General features: G+C 41.2%; 1 long non-coding RNA gene across 1 annotated transcript; it reads left to right on the top strand.

Moving 5' to 3' along the window:
• Nucleotides 1–230: 230 nt before the first annotated feature.
• Nucleotides 231–1,368, top strand: LOC136452270 (uncharacterized). Its single transcript, XR_010758796.1, has 3 exons — nt 231–353; nt 438–682; nt 1,065–1,368. It is a non-coding gene; the product is annotated as an uncharacterized lncRNA (long non-coding RNA).
• Nucleotides 1,369–22,951: the final 21,583 nt, after the last annotated feature.

The raw sequence follows: 22,951 nt of genomic DNA, 5'->3' as shown, positions 1-22,951 counted from the left end.
GTGGAGAGGTGGTGGAGTGGTGTCTTCAGTGAATGTGTTGGTGGTGCATGAGAAAGTATATATATATGGAAAAAAAATTACTCTCTACGAGTAACTACTCCCACCTAGTTTACACCGAAAAGAGCCAAAGAGCCTCTCAATGTGGTGCCCGAGGTGCATTAGCGGGTTAATTAAGCGGCCCCGCTAATATAATGAATATAAGGAGATTGGGTCGTCATTTGCGGGCGTCCAGCGGCTACAGCCCGTGCGGCGGCGTCGGCTTTTCTCGCTCCAATAGCCTGCCGCCGCCCGCCGGCCACGATGCTATGCTTCGATCTGAGATTTTGGTAATGCGGTTCAATGATGCAGTCTAGGTACAGTAGATTGAAACCCCACGTCGCTGTTCCTAATATGATCAATTTGTTTATCCCTAATCTTATTCTCCTCGTGGCATGCAGATCGGGAGATGGTTGATTCCAACATCTTGTTATCTCACTTCTGCAGATCGGTTTATTGATTGCGAGATCAGCGAAGCGGGAATGTGTGCTGCGCACCTGGGAGATGGAGGTCGCAGCCGCACATAGGGATTCGGCATTCAGCGTCGACGCCGTGACGTAAGCTTCCGAGGTGAGGTCCTGCACCTCTGCTGCAACTCCGCCGGGCCAGACACGTCAGACTCTCCTCTCGCCTCCTCCTCATCCAGGTAGCCCCTACATCCACTTCCCCATCATCCACGCTGCTTGTTGCCCCATCCCTAAGAAGGTCAAGATCGATCCGTGTCTACATGTGCTGCTTGCTTCCCATCAGACGCGGCACTGAAGGCTAGCACATCGGTGGATTCAAAGATGCTTTTATTGCCTTTTCCTTCCTCTCCCTCCTATCCAGATCTGATGCCTTGGTTTCATTTTTACAGACTGAAGTACCACATACATGATACTCTTTTTATGTTCAGGAATCAGGATCACTTGATCCTTATTTTTCAGATCGATCGGAGTATCACTTGATACAACAGCGATACTAATGACTAGAGTATCACTTGATACTTTTTCAATATAATATCACTTCATCTAGATTTTTTTTTTCAGATTGGAGTACGTATCACTTGATACTGGATTGGCGACTTCTAGAAGCATCCACTTCTACAATCTAGTCTAGGTCTATTTGTGGCGCTCCTGCTTTGCGCTAAAATTAATCACGAGGATATGTGCCGAGATGACGCCGCAGGCAAGATGGCCCATGTGCCTGTTCTGATGCACCGCCGCCGCTCCCCTGTCGTCTAGATGATGGTTAAGATAGCAGCTGAATACCTTACGAAGTGAACTTGCTTAGTATGGCTACATACTCAGAGTACGAAGTATGTGTACATACTTACAATATAAAGTATGTGTGCATACTCAGAGTATGAAGTATGTGCACGTACTTACGGTATAAAGTATATGTGTGCTTGTTTTTTGAAGCAGTATCTGTACACACTACTACAGAATGGACTTGTTGTCCCGGGCGGTAACGGCCTTTAGTCCCGGTTACCGCACCGGGACAACGATCCCGGGACTAAAGGTGGAACCTTCAGTCTCGGGTCATTGAGCCGGGATTAAAGAGGGACCTTTAGTCCCGATTGGTGCCAACCGGGACTAAAGGCCCTCCAGCCGAGCAACCCTGACCGCACCCTTTAGTTCCGGTTGGTAACCCAACCGGGACTAAAGGTTCCTTTTCTTTTTCTTTTTTTTTGTTTAATTTGTTTTCAGTTCAGTTACACATATTTATTTAATATATAATATGTTTTTATGTACGTATTCTACGCTGCTAATATAAATACATGCACACATATAATTACATCTAATTCTCATCTCGAGCATTATTATATTCGAATAAAGTATGAAACTATATATATTATTGATATATATGTATATATACAACACTTTCATAATCTTGTTCTCGAAAATAACGATATCAATAAACATTTAATTTACATCTTTAGTTCGTTAGATCAAAGTAGAACTCGCCATTGGGATTTAGCACTTTTTCTAGAAGATATCCTGCTATTGACTCTTGAACTGCTTTCAGATGGTCTTTTTGCATGACCCTTCGTTTCAACCATTCAGTCTTGCATTTGAAATAAAAGGAAAAATATTAATACATATATGGGAACATATCTAGTACAAACCAACCTCTCCGTGCAAACCGTGCAAACCAACTGCGGGGGAGAGGTGGGAGGGGGGATTTGCAAAAGCGGGGGAGAGGTGGGAGGGGGGATTTGCAAAAGTGTGTTACTTACACTTTTGCAAATCCCCCCTCCCACCTCTCCCCCGCAGTTGGTTTGCACGGTTTGCACGGAGAGGTTGGTTTGCACTTGATACGTTGCCTACATATATATATATATATATATATATATATATATATATATATATATATATATATATATATATATATATATATATATATATATATATATATATATATATATTCATTTAAAAATAAATAAAAAATTGATATATACGTACTCTGAGGACATCTTTAGGAGTTCTTCTTATGTATGCAGTGATAAATTCACAAACGTAGTATCCACACAAGTTATTACCTGGTTTCTGCCGCAAACACCACTGTACGAGAAGAAGATTATTCTCATCATCTCACACGTAAATTGAAGTACGATATAGTAATTAAACACGTGGGGAAGTATATATAGTACAACTTACTGGTATTTCAACTACATTAAGTGATGCCTTACAATCCTTGCGATGTTGCCGAATAAACTCTTTCCAAACCCTGTGCGACCAATAATGTACGATCGTTAATAAATTATGGCAAAATCTATTCAATAATAGTTGTGCGCGAGAGATCGAAATTACCCCTGGATAATGTCTATCATATCTTGGTATAGTGCTCGCTCTTTTCTCAATGAGTCCAAGATTATTAACTGACTTGAGTTTAACTCAATGACAATGAGTATCCAGTGAAACCTGCATTGGTTTATACACACACGTACATGCATATAAGTTGTATTGATATTACATAAAATGTGTAGACTACATTATTATTAACACTTACTCAAAGTTGTACGGAAAAAGTATTGTTGTCTTGTCGTGCTGCTTCACGAAGAACTTCATGATATTCGTTTGTGCTTCAGATACCCAGTGGTCCTTGACAATAATATCGGTTTTGAATACGATATAAGGATCAATGAAGCCAACACTGATGTCTTATATTCTTTGGAGCTCTGACATCTGGAATCTGTATATAAATATAAGTTACATGTGAGGATAATTATATACACGTACGCATGGAAGTGAGTTTATTAAATAAAAGTAAGAATCACTTACAAACAAAAGGAGCTAATGATTGATTTGTCCAGAGCGTCCAAGTGGAATAGTTGATGCAATTCTTCGAAACTAATATGTAAGATGTCATCTCCACGGAAGTAATGATGGTCTCTAAATCTGACAAAGATCCACTGCTCACCCCTGCCACATGCCTGCATGTACCACTTGTTGAGCAAGTACATTTGCGTACCCAATCCATTCAGAGCCACAGGGTTGTACAGACTTTTGCCAAATTTATAAGTCTTCCAGGTATCAACTTCCAGGTTCTAGATTGGAGCTTTGCCCGTCACTTGATCCAAGGTTAAACCAGTTTGTTCAAAAAAATCATTAAGGTCTTGAACCGACACTTCTCCAGAGTTGTCTGGTCGATAGACTTCTATGTTGAAACTATATTGATTAGCAACAACAAGATTTTGCATTGGTTGCTTCTGTTGTCCGAGCTGTGGGACATCCTTCCCTGATGCTCTTTTCCTTTTCTTATGTGCATCATGTGACTTCACGAGGGAGCGATCATAGTTTGATAGTGGCGGTGGCTTACAAACTTCAAGCATCTTTTTCTTGTGAGCTTCGACCTTCTGCCTCAGCTGAGCTCGTGGTATGTAGAAGTACAACTTCTTCTTAAGCTTTGCTTGTCTCTACTTTTGGATATCTATAAAAAAATCTTTCACTTTTTTGCCTTCTTCAGCTGCTATTTGCTCATCAGTCTTTTTAGGAAGTATTTCTTGAGAAATAACTCTTTTTTTTGTCTTCTTTGCCGCCGGGACCTTAGACGTCTTTGTAGTGCGTCGCTGTGGAGGTGGTGTTGGAGACCGGCGTGGAGGCGATGAGGCCGGTGTTGGAGTCCAGCATGGAGGCGTTGGAGATTGTTGTGGAGGTGGTGGGGCCGGTGTAGGAGTTGGAGATCGTTGTGGAGGCGATGGGGCCGGTGTAGGAGTTGGAGATCGCCGTGGGGATGAAGTCATCTCGCCCCCCGCGACGCTGTGATGAGATGGGGAATGAATGATTGGGCTAGGCTGGGGGGAGACCCTGCTACAAAAACAAGTTATGGGTCAATTATTTTTGAAGCCAATATAAAATTAATGGAAAAATAATATTTCATTCACTATCATTCGTACCTAGGGTGAGATAGGGGAAGCGGTGGCGCCCCAGGAATGATGATGAAGCGTTTGCGCCATTGAATAAATGTCTTCTCTGCTTCTCCTAGTGTCTTCTCCCCATCACCGCCTTCAATGTTAAGAGGAACATTGCTGTAACCTTTGAGCACTCTATCGACCGAGACACTAGCATATCCAGGTTGAATAACTGACCCATGGATTCTTGGTGTCTTCGTTCAGTCTATTAGAGATACAACCCCGACAGCCACCATGATTGATGCATTATTACCATCTGGAATGTGCAGCTCACATGTTGTTAGAGGCTTGGTAATGTCATCAACAGGGAAGCGCAACCCAGCATCACCTTGAATAACTTGCAGCTCCGTGGAAGCACAACTGCTTTTCATCTGACCAACGGGGCTAATGGTGACTCCCGGCGTTGATTGCGATTGCATTTGACTCATTGCTAGCTGCACTTGCCTCTTGATCTCCTCCTGCATTCTTGCCTCAAGAGATTTTTCTCGTTCACGTGATTCAAGCAATGCTTGTCGTGACTCATTAACAAATTGCTCCAATACACGGATTTGGTTTGCCTCCTCATCCTTCTTTCTCTAGTGGCTTCTATAGGTATCCCTGTCTGCTGGGAATGCTTGTAGCCACGGAACCGCCCCATAGCCTCTTGTTCGACCACCGTGTTTGGGGTTCTCTAGGGCATATGTCAATTCATCCTTTTCTCTGTTGGGCTTGAAAACACCACTATCAGCTTCTTCCCTAGCACAAGCTAGTCTCTGTGTTGCTCTCTCAATTTTTTGGCCAAAAATTAGCTTGCCAGTGTCTGGGTCTAGGCTTCCCCCATGAGCGTAGAACCAATTCTTCGCGCGTTGAGGCCAGTTCTTCTCTATTATTTCAGGTATGATTCCCTTGGCAGTAATCTCTGCTTCTAGGTTCTGCCCTTTGGGAATAGCACTCCTATAATCACCTGATCCCATGCGATGATGGTATTGCTTCTGTCGGGCATTCTGCTGATTCCTCATCACACATTCCTCACTCTCTTGAGATGTCTTGTATTGTACGAAGTCATCCTAATGGGACTCCAACTTGATAAACGCCTTAGCATTGAAATTCGGTGTTTCATTCTTCAAGATAAACTTTTTATACAATGTCTTCTTCCAACTCTGGAACAATGTTGCCATCTTCTTCATTGTCCAATCCCTCACTAGCTCCTTCAAAGCATCATCTACTTGTAATGTGAAATGCTGAGTGATATCTCTCCAAGCTAGGTTCTTGTCACGATCAGATACAAAACTAACATTAGGAGCAGATATCTTCTGCTTCCATTCACGAGCACTAACTGGGATCCTATCCCTTACAATGAACCCACATCGATTGACATATGGTTGATGTAGATCCAGAGACCGGCTACATGAGTAGAAACACAATGATTAACAATAAATATACGTACGCATGCATCTATAAGAGAGGATAGATAATCGAATATACCTCGCTAGTATTTTCTTGCGCAACAATTTGTTGATCTTCAACCACCGGCATATTCAGGATATCCTCATAATCAGCAAAGTACTGACTCGTGTCATCTACATCCACATTGGTGCCGGCATTGATAATATTCGTTATTATGTCATCATTCAAGTTATCATCCAGAGCAGCCATTTGTATCTTCAAGATAACACATAGATAGAATTACTATGGCACATAACATAAGTACATGTGATAACACATATAGAATTACTAAATCCAATTAAATATAATAAAACATGGAAATAATTAAGTACATGTATATATACATATAGAAATAATTAAGTACATATATATGTATACATATAGAATCTCTAGATAGAATTAATTACTAAATCTAATTAAACCTAACATATATACATAGATAGAATTACTAAATCAAAATTAAATCTAACACATATAGAGAGAGAGATAGAATAATAATTACTAAATATATAAAAAAATATAATAAAAACTATCTAAATAAAGTACTAATTAAATTTTAATACATTTAAATCTAATTAACATATATCGAAAACTATCTAAAAACTAAGAATAATAAACTACTAATTAAATTTTAATACATTTAAATCTAACATATATATCAAACACTACCTAAAAAAACTATCTAAAAAGTATCTAAAAACTATCTAAAATAGGCTAGCCGGCCATGCATGGCGGCTGGGCGTGCTGGCCAGCCACGGGGCCGAGCAGAGCCGCGCGAGGACGACGTACGGTGGAGACTCGACGGCCGCCGGGTGGGGCTCGACGAAGACGGCGGCGCGAGCACGGCAGAGACGACGAGGACGTTGTAGATCGAAAAGTAAAAGATGAACCAGTCGATATATATAGGCCAGGACCCTTTAGTCCCGACTGGTAACACCAATCGGGACTAAAGATCCTTTAGTCCCGGCTGGTAAGCCGAACCGGGACTAAAGGTCCAACCCTTTAGTCCCGGCTCGGCTTACCAGCCGGGACTAAAGGATCTTTAGTCCCGGTTGGTGTTACCAGTCGGGACTAAAGGTATTTTTGGGCAGGCAATTCCGCCCACCCTTTAGTCCTGGTTCTTGGCCTGGGCCGGAACTGAAGGCCTGAAATTTTTGCAGCTCGCCAAAGTGTTGTTTTTTCATTAAGGATTGTAGATCTTGATGAGCTGCTCAAATGAGACACTAAATGACCTCAGATGAAAAATCTCTGAATACCAAGTTTGATCATCTCAGTAAGATCTACAATTGTTACATAGCTCATTTTCCCATTTGAGAAAGTTTTATCAAACACTAATCACAAATTCTTAATTCTCATATAGACTTTCTAAAACTATGTCACACACTTGTAAAATTTGAACTACATTTTGTTCAAACTTTCTCAAATGAAAAAATGGCCTATATAAGGATTGTATATCTTGATGAGCTGAACAAACTTGGTATTCAAAACTTTTCAATTGGAGACAATCTAGGATTCCGAAAACTAGTTTGTAGGCGTTGAAATTTAAAAATCACAAATTTGAACCGTCCAAACTATCTCAAATGGAAAGTTGACCAAAACAACAATTGTAGATCTTGATGATTTTAACAAACTTGGTACTCAAAACTTTTCAATTTGAAGTCATTTAGAGTTTAGAATACTAGAGTCAAAGTGTTGTTTTTTTATTTGACCAAATTTGACTTGGTCAAACTTGCTCAAATGAGACACTAAATGACCTCAGATGAAAAATCTTTGAATACCAAGTTTGATCATCTCAGCAAGATCTACAATTGTTACATAGCTCATTTTCCCATTTGAGAAAGTTTTATCAAACACTAGTCATAAATTCTTGATTCTCATATAGATTTTCTAAAACTATGTCACACACTTGTGAAATTTAAACTATATTTTATTCAAACTTTCTCAAATGAAAAATGGCCTATATAAGGATTGTATATCTTGATGAGCTGAACAAACTTGGTATTCAAAACTTTTCAATTGGAGACAATCTAGGGTTCCGAAAACTAGTTTGTAGGCGTTGAAATTTAAAAATCACAAATTTGAACCGTCCAAACTATCTCAAATGGAAAGTTGACCAAAACAACAATTGTAGATCTTGATGATTTTAACAAACTTGGTACTCAAAACTTTTCAATTTGAAGTCATTTAGAGTTCAGAATACTAGAGTCAAAGTGTTGTTTTTTTATTTGACCAAATTTGACTTGGTCAAACTTGCTCAAATGAGACACTAAATGACCTCAGATGAAAAATCTTTGAATACCAAGTTTGATCATCTCAGCAAGATCTACAATTGTTACATAGCTCATTTTCCCATTTGAGAAAGTTTTATCAAACACTAGTCACAAATTCTTGATTCTCATATAGACTTTCTAAAACTATGTCACACACTTGTGAAATTTGAACTACATTTTGTTCAAACTTTCTCAAATGAAAAAATGGCCTATATAAGGATTATATATCTTGATGAGCTGAACAAACTTGGTATCATGCGGGCACCACAATGAATTTTTTCTTGACGTATGACCCTTGGTTATGATCTTGTCGTAACCATGGAGTGTCTTCATCATTTAACATGATGCTTAGATCTTTCTTCACTATGAAGGGTGGAATTCAGACATTTCTTTCATAATCTTCTGACATGTCTGACTTGTCTTTAGTTCCCACTATATTTATTTTCCCAGAAAGAACTATGTGGTGCTTTGGCTCATTGACCATTGAGTTGATGTCTTCGTTTCTCTCTCTCTTTGATTTTGTAGACATGTCTTTCACATAGAACATCTGACTCACATCGGCAGCAAGGACGAATGGTTCGTCTTTGTACCCAATATTGTTGAGGTCCACTGTTGTCATTCCATACTCTTTGTCGACTGTTACCCCTCCTCCGGTCAGCTTCATCCATTGGCACTGGAACAAAGGGACTTTAAAATTTGGTGCGTAGTCTAGTTCCCATATATCTTCTATGCGGCCATAATATGTTTGTATATTCCCATTTGGATCTGTGCCATCTATGCGAACACCACTATTTTGATTGGTGCTCCTTTTATCTTGGGCAACTATGTAAAATGTATTCTCATTTATCTCATACCCTTGGTACATGAGGATATGCCATGATGGTTGCCTAGCCAACAAATACAGTTGCTCATCAATATTGTCATCGCCTTGACATTCTTTTCGTAACCAACCACTGAAACTTTCTATGTGCTGACGCCTAATCCAAGCTTCAGTCTTCCCTAGAAACTTGGATCGTAAGAACTCCTTATGTATCTCGATGTACAGATGCGCCAATGACGAGTTCTGAAGAACTGTGTAGTGTGCTTTATTGAAATAATCGTCTTCCATGCCAATATATGTTTTCTTCCCTAAAGTTCCTTTACCACTGAGTCTCCCCTTGTGTCGCGATTCAGGAACGCCAATCGGGGCAAGATCAGGAATAAAGTCAACATAGAACTCAATGACCTCCTCTGTTCCATAGCCCTGGGCGATGCTTCCTTCAGGCTTAGAACGGACTTTCACATATTTCTTCAAGACTCCCATAAACCTCTCGAAGGGGAACATGTTATGTAAGAACATAGGTCCAAGAATACTAATCTCCTTCACCAAATGAACTAGGAGGTGTGTCATGATATTAAAGAAGGATGGAGGGAACACCAACTCAAAGCTGACAAGACATTGAACCACATCATTCTGTAGAGTAGCTAGTTCCACTGGATTGATTGCCTTCTGAGAAATTGCATTGAGGAATGCACATAGCTTCACGGTGGCTAGACGTACATGTGGAGGTAGAATTCCTCTTAAAGCAACTAGAAGCAATTGCGTCATAAGCATGTGGCAGTCGTGGGACTTTAAGTTTAGGAATTTCTTCTCTGGCACATTTATTATACCCTTTATATTAGAGGAGAATCCCGATGGGACCTTGATGCTGCTTAGACATTCGAACATGTTGTCCCTCTCTTCTTTGCTAAGCGTGTAGCTAGCAGGACTTAAGTAATGACGTCCATCATCTGTCTTCTCTGGATGAAGGTTGTCTCGTTCTTTCATGCCCTGCAAGTCCTGGCGTGCTTCAAGTGAATCCTTTGGCTTCCCATACACACCCATGAATCATAACAGGCTCACACAAAGATTCTTTGTCAGGTGCATCATGTCGATTGCGTTGCAGACCTCTAGGACTTGCCAATAGGGTAGCTCCCAAAAAATGGACTTCTTCTTCCACATGGGTGCGTGTCCCTTAGCATCTTTGGGAACAGATTCACTGCCTTGTCCCTTTCCAAATACTACTTTCACATCCTTGACCATTGCGAGTACATCTTCTCCGGTTCAGTAATGAGGCTTTTTCCGGTGGTCTGGCTTACCTTTAAAAGCTTACCTTTCTTTCTTACTTGGTGATTCAAAGGAAGGAATCGACGATGGCCAAGGTACACAACCTTTCGACATCTTTTCAAATATATACTGTCAAGGTCATCAAAATAATGTGTGCATGCATTATATCCTTTGTTTGTCTGACCTGAAAGATTACTTAAAGCAGGCCAATCATTGATTGTTACGAACAACATTGCTCGTAGGTCAAAGTGTTCTTGTTTGTACTTATCCTAGACACGTACACCTAGTTTGTTCCATAAAACTAGAAGTTCTTCAACTAATGGCTTTAGATAGACATCAATGTCGTTGCCAGGTTGCCTCGAACCTTGGATGAGGATCGGCATCATAATGAACTTCCGCTTCATGCATAACCATGGAGGAAGGTTGTAGATACATAGAGTAACTGGCCAAGTGCTATGACTAGTGCTCTGCTCTCCAAAAGGATTCATACCATCTGTACTTAAGGCGAACCTTAAGTTTATAGCCTCATTTGCAAACTCTGAAAATTCCCTGTCTATCGCTCTCCACTGGGACCCATCAGCTAGGTGTCTCAGCATATTGTCTACCTTACGGTCTTCTTTATGCCACCGCAACAACTTTGCATGGTCTTTATTTCTGAACAAACGTTTTAAGCATGGTATTATAGGAGCATACCACATAACCTTGGCAGGGATTTTCTTTCTAGGATGTTGTTCACCCTCGACGTCACCAGGATCATCGCGCCTGATCTTATACCGCGCTGCTTTACATACCGGGCATTCATCCAAATTCTCGTATTTATTGCCATGGTAGAGGATGCAGTCATTAGGACATGCATGTATCTTCTGGATTTTTAATCCCAAAGGGCAGACAACCTTTTTTGCTTTGTACGTAGTGGTGGGTAATTCATTTGGCTTCGGAAGCATCTTCTTTATGAGGTTCAATAAATTCCTAAATGCCTTGTCAGATATACCATTTTTTGCCTTCCACTGTAGCAATTCCAGTGTTGTACCTAGTTTTTTTGCCCCTCTTCGGCCGTCGGGTATAGCAACTTCCTATGATCCTCAAGCATGCGCTTGAACTTAACTTTCTCTTTTTCACTTTCACATTCTTGTTGTGCATCACGAATGGCATCATCAAGAGCATCACCGAGATCATCTTCTACCGCTACCTCTTCTTCATCTCTCCCCATTGTAGTATCATCAAAGGCAGCATACTAAGCAATAATGTCATCAATGTCTAAATCTTCTCCTTCACCTTCTTCCATCATGACCCCGCTTTCTCTATGCTTAGTCCAACATATATAGTTTGACATAAAACCTGACTTAAGCAAATGTGAATGAAGACTCATTGAGCTTGAATATTCCTTTAAATTCTTACATATAGCACATGGACAGCACATGAAACCATCTCGCTTATTTGCCTCGGCCACACCTAAGAAATAGTGCACGCCCTCAATAAAGTCTTGGAAGCGGCGATCGGCATTGTATATCCAATGACGTGACATAATCTACATTGCACGACAAATTATGAAAACCTTAAACATAATTAAGTATTTTATTACACAACATAGATGACACCCACACGGTTGATTAATTAACTAAGCCTGGCTACAACGTAAGCAATCCCAACTATCACTAAACAAACTAAAACTACAATGCACTTCAGTAACATAATTATTTCGTGATCGTACGCAACTAAAACAGACAAATCATTCTTCTGTTGAATATCAATAAGTTTCTCCTGCTGGCTCACTGCCTCATCATCAGCAGCCGCTACCTCACGCGCACCCAAATTCTGCACATATATAGCATAATCTTCCTCCCAGTACCAACCATCGCATCCATTGCCCTCCCACTGAAATTAAAGCTAAAAAATATTTAGTCAAAAATATTCAAGAAAAGCAGGTCAATTAGCCATAATTATAAAATGCGTAAGAAACTCACATCGTGATCCGGGCACTTGTAGAAAACACGACCCTTGTTGGGTCCCTGTCTCTTGACTCAGTACTCCATCACAATCTTCTGCTTACACTTGCCGCAGATAATGAGAGGGAGTTCTGGCCTCAGTCATTTCGCAACCGAACGAGAGGCCGAGGATCCGGTACCAGTTGTCATATACTTTCTATACTTATTTTTGCAAACTAGTGTAAATTTCATATTTTCTAAAATGATATATTTAAACAAAACTAGTACGGATTTCACATGTTTCAATAAATAACCATCCGTACTAGTTGACCTTGCTTACGTGATCATCTCGGCCAGCATTTCTCCACCGGACGGCACCGTACTTGGCCAAGGAAGAGCTCCAATTCTACGAGAAAGGGAACACGGTCTTCCACGACCGTTGCCGCTCTCCCTCGTAGAATCAAAGCTACTCCTTGACGTCTGTTACCGCTCGGCAGAGAACATGTTGGCCGAGCTGAACACGGTCCACAAGTTCAACTAGTACGGATTTTTCTATAATTTTCTAACTATTTACTAAGTTTTTCACTTAATGGAAAATTTAATTCTAAAAAATAAAAGGCATGATTTCTAAGTAGTTCATTTCATGGAAAAATAATTCTAAGTGACCAGCTCGATATCGACGAGCTCGCGGACGTTTAGGTTGCCGAGGATAGTAACATTTGTAGATGACATTTGTAGGTCTGAAGTTATCAAATATCCATCAAATTATAGCTCAAAAACATGTTTCAATAAATAACCATCTGTACTAGTTGACCTTGCATACGTGATCATCTCGGCGAGCATTTCTCCACCGGACGGCACCGTACTTGGCTAAGGAAGAGCTCTGATTCTACGAGAAAGGGAACACGGTCTTCCACGACCGTTGCCGCTCTCCCTCGTAGAATCAAAGCTCCTCCTTGATGTCCGTTACCGCTCGGTAGAGAACATGTTTGCCGAGCTGAACACGGTCCGCAAGTTCAACTAGTACGAATTTTCTACAATTTTCTAACTATTTTTTAAGTTTTTCATTTCATGGAAAATTTATTTCTAAAAAATAAAATGCATGATTTGTAAGTATTTCATTTCATGGAAAAAATAATTCTAAGTGACCTGCTCGATATCAGCGAGCTCGCGGGCGTTTAGGTTGCCAAGGATAGTAACATTTGTAGATGACATTTGTAGGTCTGAAGTTATCAAATATCCATCAAATTATAGCTCAAAAACATGTTTCAATAAATAACCATCCGTACTAGTTGACCTTGCTTACGTGATCATCTCAGCGAGCATTTCTCCACCGGACGACACCGTACTTAGCTAAGGAAGAGCTCCGATTCTACGAGAAATGGAACACGGTCTTCCACGACCGTTGCCGCTCTCTCTTGTAGAATCAAAGCTCCTTCTTGACGTCCGTTAGCGTTCGGCAGAGAACATGCTTGCCGAGCTAAACACGGTCCGCAAGTTCAACTAGTACGGATTTTCTATAATTTTCTAACAATTTTCTAAGTTTTTCATTTCATGAAAAAATTAATTCTAAGATCACGTAAGCCACCGGGGACGAGGATGGCGCGTGCTCCAGTGAGGACGAGCGAGGCGTGATTTTGATGAACTAATTTAACTTTTATTTATCCAAACATATATGCAAAACGTCATGTGATTTTGAGCTAAAAATGACATATAAAATCATAATAAAGTTTAACATATAAAGTTACACATGCATCTACATCGCAAAACGAGATAAGCTACTGATAAAACATAAGAGGATTAAGTTTGTTACCTCCAAAATCGAAGAGCAACACCAATGGAGGGGGAGAGAGCAAGAACAACAGCAAGCTGAAGAACAGAGGCAGTGAGTTTGAATGGAATGGCTCGGGCTCGGGGAGGAAGAAATGAGCTGGATTATAGGCCGAGATAATTAGTCCCGGTTAAGGAGCCAAACCGGGACTAAAGATTAATCTTTATTCCTGGGACATCAGCCAAACCGGGACTAAAATCTTTAGTCCCCGGACGACCATTGGACATGGACCTTTAGTCCCGGTTGGTATTACCAACCGGGACTAAGGTGCCGTTCGCTGGTCTGGTTTCCAGACCAGCCGGCTGGTTCCTCCTCACAGTGGCACTATTCATCAACCAGCAGCTACAGTATTTCTCTCTCACACAACCAGCAGCTACAGTGTTTTGGCTTCTTTTTTTCAGACAAGCGAACGGGGCCTAAAGGGTCCTTTAGTCCCGAGGACAAAAAATGCCGAGGCTAATGCTAAATTGGGACATCGTTCTAAAGTCGGACATACTATTTTTATTTTAAAGTATTGGTCCATGCTATTATGTTGGACTAGTATTTGTTTATGCTTTTTTAACGAAAAGCATGTGTGCGATATTTTCGAAGAAATATGCTAATGAGCGTCGCTAACCAAACCTGGCCAGCTTGTTGTTTAGATTAAACAAAGTATGAATACATACCCATTGCCGCAAAAAGTATCCATGCATACTTCTAAAAAATTAGGTATATACACATACTACTATTTAATGCACACATTTCAAAAAAATTGCCAACGCAACGTCAAAAGCAAACCTGATCCGTTTTTCACGGAAGTATGCATCACCTGATATTTCTCAACCCGTTAGCTTCTCCTGGTTGACCCGAGGCTGTACGGGTGTGTACATGGGAGTAGTTACTCCTGGAGTATAGAAAACTCAACACACACACACACACACACACATATATATATATATATATATATATATATATATATATATATATATATATATATATATATATATATATAACCTGTATGCTTGATAAAGCATTATTTTTATCTTCCAAAATGCAGCATGTCTAATATGTTCTAATTTAAATTTCTTTAGCGGATCAAACTGCTTATATTCATGGAAACTTAAAATTATAATAAGAGCCTCTTTGGCTGGGCTCCTGCAGGGACTTCAGCTCCGGCTCCTGCAGGAGCTGTGTCAAACTCCTGTTTTGGAAAGGGCTTCGCATGGGGAGCCGGTCAAGAGCCGGAGCCATTTTTTGCCTGCGTAGGAGAAATCTAAAAAACGAGTTTCACGTGGCTCCTTGCTGTGGGTTCATGTCGTCTAGTGCGAAGGAGCTGTTTTACCAAACGTTTTCCAGAACGGCTTTAGTTTCTCCAGATGAGCTGCTCCTTCAGAGGAGCTAGAGCCGGAGCCATTTTCAGATAAGCCAGAGCCCTACCAAACAGGCCCTAAGACGATTGCAATCTATATTTGCTAAAAAACTATTCATGATTGCATGGGGCTACTATATGCACAAAACCACAGATCTTATACCGAATGGCTGGTGGTCAAAAGTCAAAACCATGAACTATTGGTCCGTGGAAGTTGTATAGAATTATTTCTAACTATCGGCAAAAGAAGAGTCAGAAAAAATATGTGCATGTATGCTGCTACTACCGTATACTGTTGGGTAATTAGATAAATTCATGATTAATTGCAGAACATAAATCATGGCAAACGTGCGTATATATTAGCATGTAAATCTTTAATAAAGTAGTAGAATTAAACAGCACAGCTAACGGCATTAATTCAGAAACAGCAATACGATTAAGTAGTAGATTGGATCAGCACACATATTTTTCGTTTGCAGATGAAGACGCCATGGCTGGTAGTGGAGAAACAACGATGTTGTTTACAACTTGGTGAAGACGTGTCAAAGCAGCTGGTATGGCTAGGGATCTGAGTACTCTATGGATGAACTGGAAGGTGATTACAATGGCCGGATTAACTGGAATAGCAACAGTAGGGGAGATCGTCCTCCCTGGGATGCTATGATCAGCTAACTCTACTTCCGCTTATCCCATCTCTAATCAACCGGCCCTTAGTTATAGCATCTAATGACCGGCTGAGCACCACAAGCTGGACCTATTCCTCCTCTCCTGATCCTAAAACAATGGCACATCCATATTTAGCAACTAGAGGCCGTTGACACCTTCTTCTTCTTCTTCTTCCTTAGTACTGCTTTCCAATGAAAGCGTCCACAACAGCAGTCGGCAATAGAAACGATTGTACGCTGCATCGCCTGACTTTGATGAAAGATGAGCCACCCGTGTAGATTGTGAGCAGTCACACAAAGGTACTTCCTAAAAACCTTATTTATCCAATTCCAACGCAGAATCACAAATGCAAACGGTTCTAAGGACCTGATCTTCTGATTGCCAGTGCACACAAACACTCGAGATAGAGAGACTATGACGGTAGCGCAGCATAGAAAGAGGCAAAACCCTAGCTTGAGTAGATTGATCTCTGACTGTGAACAAGATGTCGTATATATTGAAGGAAACATAGAATCTCGTGTCACGCTTGAAAGCATTTAGGCCCCTAGTTGAGTTTCGGTGATTAATGACGACACAAGATTACTGTGACTAATGTATGTTTTGCAGAGGCAACTTGAGTTAGGTCATGATAATGGTGATTGATTGGGCAATTATGGTTTTCATACCCCTGTCGATGAAAATTGCTTCGGTTTTCAAAGGATGGATGACAAGGTTAAGGACAGATTAGTTCTAAGTGTCGTTTGGCGATGGAGAGACACTTAGAGTAATTTAGGACTTTGTTTTTTTTCCTTTGGCCGTACTATTAAGGGGCTATGAACTAATACCTTGAGCTAGATGAGTATGTCAAGCTCAAGAATGAAAATGAAAAGCTCAAGAAGGATCTTGAAAAGTTATCAACCACCAACACAATTGTGATAAAGAATCTTGACAATAATCATGATATGGCACTTGAGAATGAGATGCTTAGAGAAGAGAACAAGAAACTCAAGATGGAGAAGAACCATGATAAACTTAGAGAAGAAAACAAGAAACTTAAATTGAAGAAAGGGCATCTCAAGACCAGTTTGAGCAAGTTCACAAGAGGCCAATATCTCCAAAGTGAGCTACTTATGAACACCGTGATGAAAATGAATAGAAGTGGTATTGGGTTCTTGGCAAATCAAGAGAAGAAAGCTCAAGTTCAACATCAACAACAATACAAGCCAAAGCCTAAGCTAAAGAGATGCTTTGAGTGTGGGCAAGAAGGTCACTTTGCTCATGAGTGTGAAACTCCACCACCACAACCCTTGCCTAAGCATGCTAGACACTTTGCCTTCAATGCTCACTACATGCTTAGAAAAGATTCTAGTGAAAAGATGAAAGTCATGTTCTTGGGTCCACCCAACAAGAATAGGCCTAAGCAAATTTGGGTTGCTAAGTCACTAGTTGAGAAAGTTAAGGGCCCTCATCAAGTTTGGGTCCCTAAACAACAAGTTTGATCTCTTGTGTGTAGGTGAACTACTTGACCGGTGGAAGTCATTGGGTTATTGATAGTGGTTGTACTCAACATATGACTGATGATCCTTGTATGTTCACCTCACTAGATGAAGAAGTAGATGGTCAAGAAAGGATTACATTTGGTGACAATTCAAAGGGCAAAGTACAAGGGTTAGGCAAAGTTGCAATATCAAATGATCACTCTATCAAATGTGCTATATGTTGATTCTTTGAGCTTCAACTTGCTATCCGTTGGTCAATTGTGTGATCTTGGTTTTTAATATTTGTTCACCGAGAAGGAAGTGGTTGTGTTAAAGAAAGATGATCATCAAGTTATATTCAAGGGCTTTAGATACAACAACCTATATCTAGTAGATTTTACCTCCAAAGATGTAAACTTGAAGACATGCTTATTCACCAAAACATCACTTGGGTGGCTTTGGCATAGAAGACTTGCACATGTTGGGATGAGTTCACTCAAGAAGTTAATGAAAAACTAGTTGGTGAGATGTTAGAAGGATGTGAAATTTGAAAAGGACAAGCTTTGTAGTGCATGTCAAGCCGGCAAGCAAGTTGCAAACACTCATCCAACCAAAGCTTACATATCAACAACAAGAGTGCTAGAGCTTCTCCACATGGATCTATTTGGACAAACAACTTACAAGAGTTTAGGAGACAATCTCTATTGTCTTGTGATAGTTGATGACTACTTTAGATACACTTGGGTGTTCTTCATTCATGACAAGACCGAAGTGGCCGCATGTTTCAAGAAGTTTGCCAAGAGAGCACAAAATGAATTTGAAGTGAAGCTCAGTAAGATAAGAAGTGACAATGGAAAAGAATTTGACAACACAAATATTGAAGCATATTGTGATGAAGTTGGGATCAAGCATGAGGTCTCCGCAACTTACACTCCTCAACAAAATGGTGTAGTAGAGAGAAAGAACCAGACACTAATCACCCTTGCAAGAACAATGCTTGATGAGTACAATACACCTCAAGATCTATGGGAGGAAGCTATCAACATCGCATGCTATGCATCCAACCGCCTATTTCTCCAAAAGTTTCTTGGTAAGACCCCTTATGAGTTGCTCAATGGGAAGAAGACAGACGTCTCATTCTTCTAGGTATTTGGTTGCAAATGGTACATCTACAAGAAGTGGCAACACCTAGGGAAGTTCCAAAGATATTGTGATATTGGTTTTCTTGTTGATTACTCATCAAAGTCCAAAGCATATTGAGTATTTAATCATGCCATCAGCTTGGTTGAAGAAACATATGATGTGGAATTTGATGAATCTAACAGCTCCCAAGGAGCACATGAGAATCTTGATGATGTAGGTGATGAACCATTGAGCGAGGTCATGAAGAACATTCTGGTTGGAGACATCAAGCCCAAAGATGATGAAGATGATGTACAAGTGATTGATCCACCTTCTTCATAAAATGTGCCACAAGATGATGATCAAGATGTGAGAGTAGAAAATGAAGATACTCACATCTCCCATGACCAAATGGTTGCACAAGCCCAAGATGTTGATGCTCCACATCCTCTTTCTCAAGTGGTTGATAGAAGAAATTCACCCCTACTAGAAGCACATCCATAAGATCTCATCATAGGGAGTCCTTCAAAGTGTGTAATAACTCGCTCTCAAAAACTCGCTTCATTTATTGAACATCACTCGTTTGTTTCTTGCATTGAGCCTAAGAATGTAGAAGAAGCTCTTCAAGATCTAGATTGGATAAATGCCATGCATGAAGAATTGAACAACTTCACCCGCAATGAAGTTTGGACACTTGAAGAGCGACCACAGGATGCAAGAGTCATTGGAACAAAGTGGGTGTTCCGCAACAAGGAAGATGATCAAGGCATTGTTGTGAGGAACAAGGCAAGACTAGTTGCAAAGGGGTTCTCTCGAGTTGAAGGGTTGGATTTTGGAGAGACCTTTGCACCAGTTGCAAGACTTGAAACCATTCGTATCCTTCTTGCATATGCATCTTATCATAAAATGAAATTATATCAAATGGATGTTAAAAGTGCACTTTTAAATGGCTTTATAAATGAACTAGTCTATGTCGATCAACCTTCCAGGTTCGAAGACCCTAGATATCCTAATCATGTTTATAGGTTGTCCAAGGCACTATATGGGCTAAAGCAAGCCCCAAGAGCTTGGTATGAGCACCTTTGGAATTTCCTCATTGAGAAGGGCTTTACCGTTGGGAAGGTTGACACCACACTATTCACCAAGAAGCTTGATAGAGAGATCTTCATTTGTCAAGTATATGTTGATGATATCATATTTGGCTCATCAAATGAAGACTATTGCAAAGAGTTTGGTGAATTGATGTCGAAGGAGTTCGAGATGTCTATGATTGGAGAGCTTACATTCTTTCTTGGTTTTCAAGTCAAGCAAATAAGAGAAGGGATCTTCATCTCTTAAGAAAAATATACCAATGATCTTCTCAAAAAGTTTAAAATGGATGAATGTAAGCCAATCAAGACACCAATGCCATCTAATGGACATCTCAACCTAGATGAGGGAGGTAAATCGGTTGATCAAATTCTCTACCATTCTATGATTGGTAGCTTGTTATACTTGACCGCATCTAGGTCCAACATCAAGTTTAGTGTGTATACGTGTGCTAGATTTCAAGCTAATCCTAAGGAGGCTCATATGGTTGCCATTAAAAGAATCCTTAGGTACCTTAAGCACACACCAAGCTGGTCTTTGATATCCCAAAGAAGCTAGATTCCATTTAGTTGGCTATTCCGATTTGGATTATGCCAATTGCAAAATTGATAGAAAAAGCACATCCAAAGGATGTCATTTGCTTGGTAGATCACTAGTGTCTTGGACCTCTAAGAAGCAAAATAGTATGGTCTTGTCCACCTTTGAGGTGGAGTACATTGTCGTGGGTGCTTGTTGTGCACATATCCAACAAAATGTAGACTATGGTGTAGTTCTAGAAAAGGTACCTCTTTTGTGTGATAATGAGAGCACGGTAAAACTTGCTAATAACCCAGTTCAACACTCTCGCACCAAGCATATAGATATCCGGCATCACTTTCTTAGAGATCATGTTGCTAAAAATGATATATCACTAGAAGGTGTAAGGACTGAGGATTAATTGACGGATATCTTCACAAAACCACTAGATGAGGCTACATTTTGTCGGTTGAGGAATAAGCTCAATGTGCTTGGCCTAAGTAACTTCACTAAAAAATGAGCTTGTGTTATCCCTTGCATTGCATTGTAATATAAAACATGTTTAATTTTTAGTAAAACACTTAGGGCTTGTCTAACATGGTTAAGATAACCGCCAAAAAGCGTGCGAAAATGCTTAACCTTAGATCAAACTTGGCAAGCAACTAGATTTTCCTTCAAGTATTGCATCGCATATGCATGTGTGTTGCTTTGTCATTTCTTTTCGGTTATTTCTTGAGTATCCGTTGTGTTCATCAACAAATAGGGAGAGCATTTGAAGCTCCTATTGGTTATAAACCCTGCCACATGTTGCTCCTTGACTCTAGTGTTGCCTATTTTTCTAGAAAGAACTATAGTGGAAGGCAAATTATTTTGGAAAACATGAGGGTTTGAGAGAGGTCTCTCATATCTGTCCCAATTGGTGTTTATTTTGGTCTTATCGAAGTTGGGACTGGATTGGGACTAAGCGTCACGAAGAAAGAAGGAGGAACTGCTGCGGAACATGGACTAGATGCTGGACCGGACTCACTGCTTGGCATGTCCGGTCACTCTCCCTATCGCGTCTGGTCATTCGTTGTTCAAGTGAACTGACATGTGAATAGTACTTCATCCGCATCTGGCCTGCACTTGACGCTGCGTCTGGTCGTTAAGTGGTGCTCCTCGAAAGATGACCGAACTCTGCAGTGCGTCCGATCGCGTAAGATCGGACGTGTCCGGTCGTGTCGAGAGCATTTCTGGACCTCTATGTTCCTGATTGGACTCAGGGGATGTAGCGTTCAGTCATATGCAAAGGCGTGTATGGTCGCAATAGTGCTCGCGCAATCTATTTCCAATCTCTGACTGTCACGTGGGGTCCACATTGACTTTTCTCTCCAAATCAAATTGGCCTGCACCCATCTTCCTTCCATATGCTGCCACATCTTCCCTCGTCGTGCATGCGCCACCGCTGCCGCCGCACCATCCCTTGTTGTGTCCGCATCACTACCGCTGTCGCGCCTTCCCTCATCGTGCCCGTGCCACCACCACCGCCGCCGTGCCTTCCCTCACCACGCCCATGCCACTGCTGTGGTTTCCTCACCACCATGCCTATGCCACCGCTGGCTGTGTGCGTCGCCGCCATCAGAGATTTCTTCTTCTCCCTCAGCATCGACTCCCTCGGCTTCAGCGACCCTCACTTTCCAAGAACTTTACCTTGATTGTGTGGAGCCCCGACATGCTCAGTTCTCCTTTTCACAGGGATTTGTCAGGTAGCAAGCCATTACTCATTCCTTTGTTACCTAATTGCTTGCTTCAATAGGGAGTTGCTTATCGCTGGAGTATATAATGCTTATATACATTCCTCTATTCCTTCTATGAAGCAAATTTGGGCAGTGACATTACTTGGCTGTGGACAGTGATAGACAACTCAGGGCCAAGCCCATGAGTGTTAGCTGAAAGTGGTTCTTTTTGCTAGTGGTTGTCTCGTCAGAGGGCAGTTGATTTGAGAGTTGGTCTTTTCAGTGGCGATTATATTCAGAGAGTGTCAGTATGGCTCGGTGCAAGAATGTCAGGGGTAGTCCTAGCGATGATGAGAGCCATCCGCCTTGGCTGACAGAGCAGGAGATGGGGAAGGGGCCAAAGAAGATAATTACAAAGAAGAAGCACAAGCGTGGTGACACAAAGGCAGAGAGAGCAGCAGCAGTGGCCGTCGTCGTAGAGCATGCTAGAGAGGTGGCAGAGGTAGTGGTATTCGCATTGGCAATTAGTTGTCACTAGCTTAGAGGGCCACAGTCGAGGAGCTTGAGGCTAGGCATGGTAGTCCAGGTGGTACTATCATTCTTGGAGGTCAGTATGTCCCTCTAGAGGATGCACTAGAGGGCACTCATGTAGAGGAGATTGAGCCCCAAGAGGAGACTATGTAGCATCAGAAGGAGTCAGAGCAGCAATAGGAGCAGGCACTACGATGCTCATGTCAAGCTCGTGTTCAGGTGACACCCATGCTAGAGAGGTAGAGGCGTGGCTCTCGACCACCTCATAGACCATGAGGCCCGCCGCTAGTAGAGCATTTGGACTTGAGGGCTGCCATAGCTCAACAGGTGCAGCAGCTACGCTTTGTGGAGGTTGAGCAGTGGTTCCCACCTTAGTGTGACGAGAGAGCTTTAGAGGGCTTCTACACTGTGCTATAGGAACATTTCTATAATGCATATCTGAACAGTGGGGTAGCTTTTAGATCTCAGAGGGTGTGCCGTTTAGAGGCTATAGTGGCCACTGGAGGAGAGCAGGTTCATCCCCACCTCACTTACCTACCTA

The sequence above is a fragment of the Miscanthus floridulus genome, chromosome 5 (genome assembly GCF_019320115.1).
Source record: "Miscanthus floridulus cultivar M001 chromosome 5, ASM1932011v1, whole genome shotgun sequence".
NCBI lineage: Eukaryota > Viridiplantae > Streptophyta > Magnoliopsida > Poales > Poaceae > Miscanthus > Miscanthus floridulus.
The sequence above is the reverse complement of the archived record's forward strand: the minus strand, read 5'-3'. Positions and strand labels throughout refer to the sequence as shown.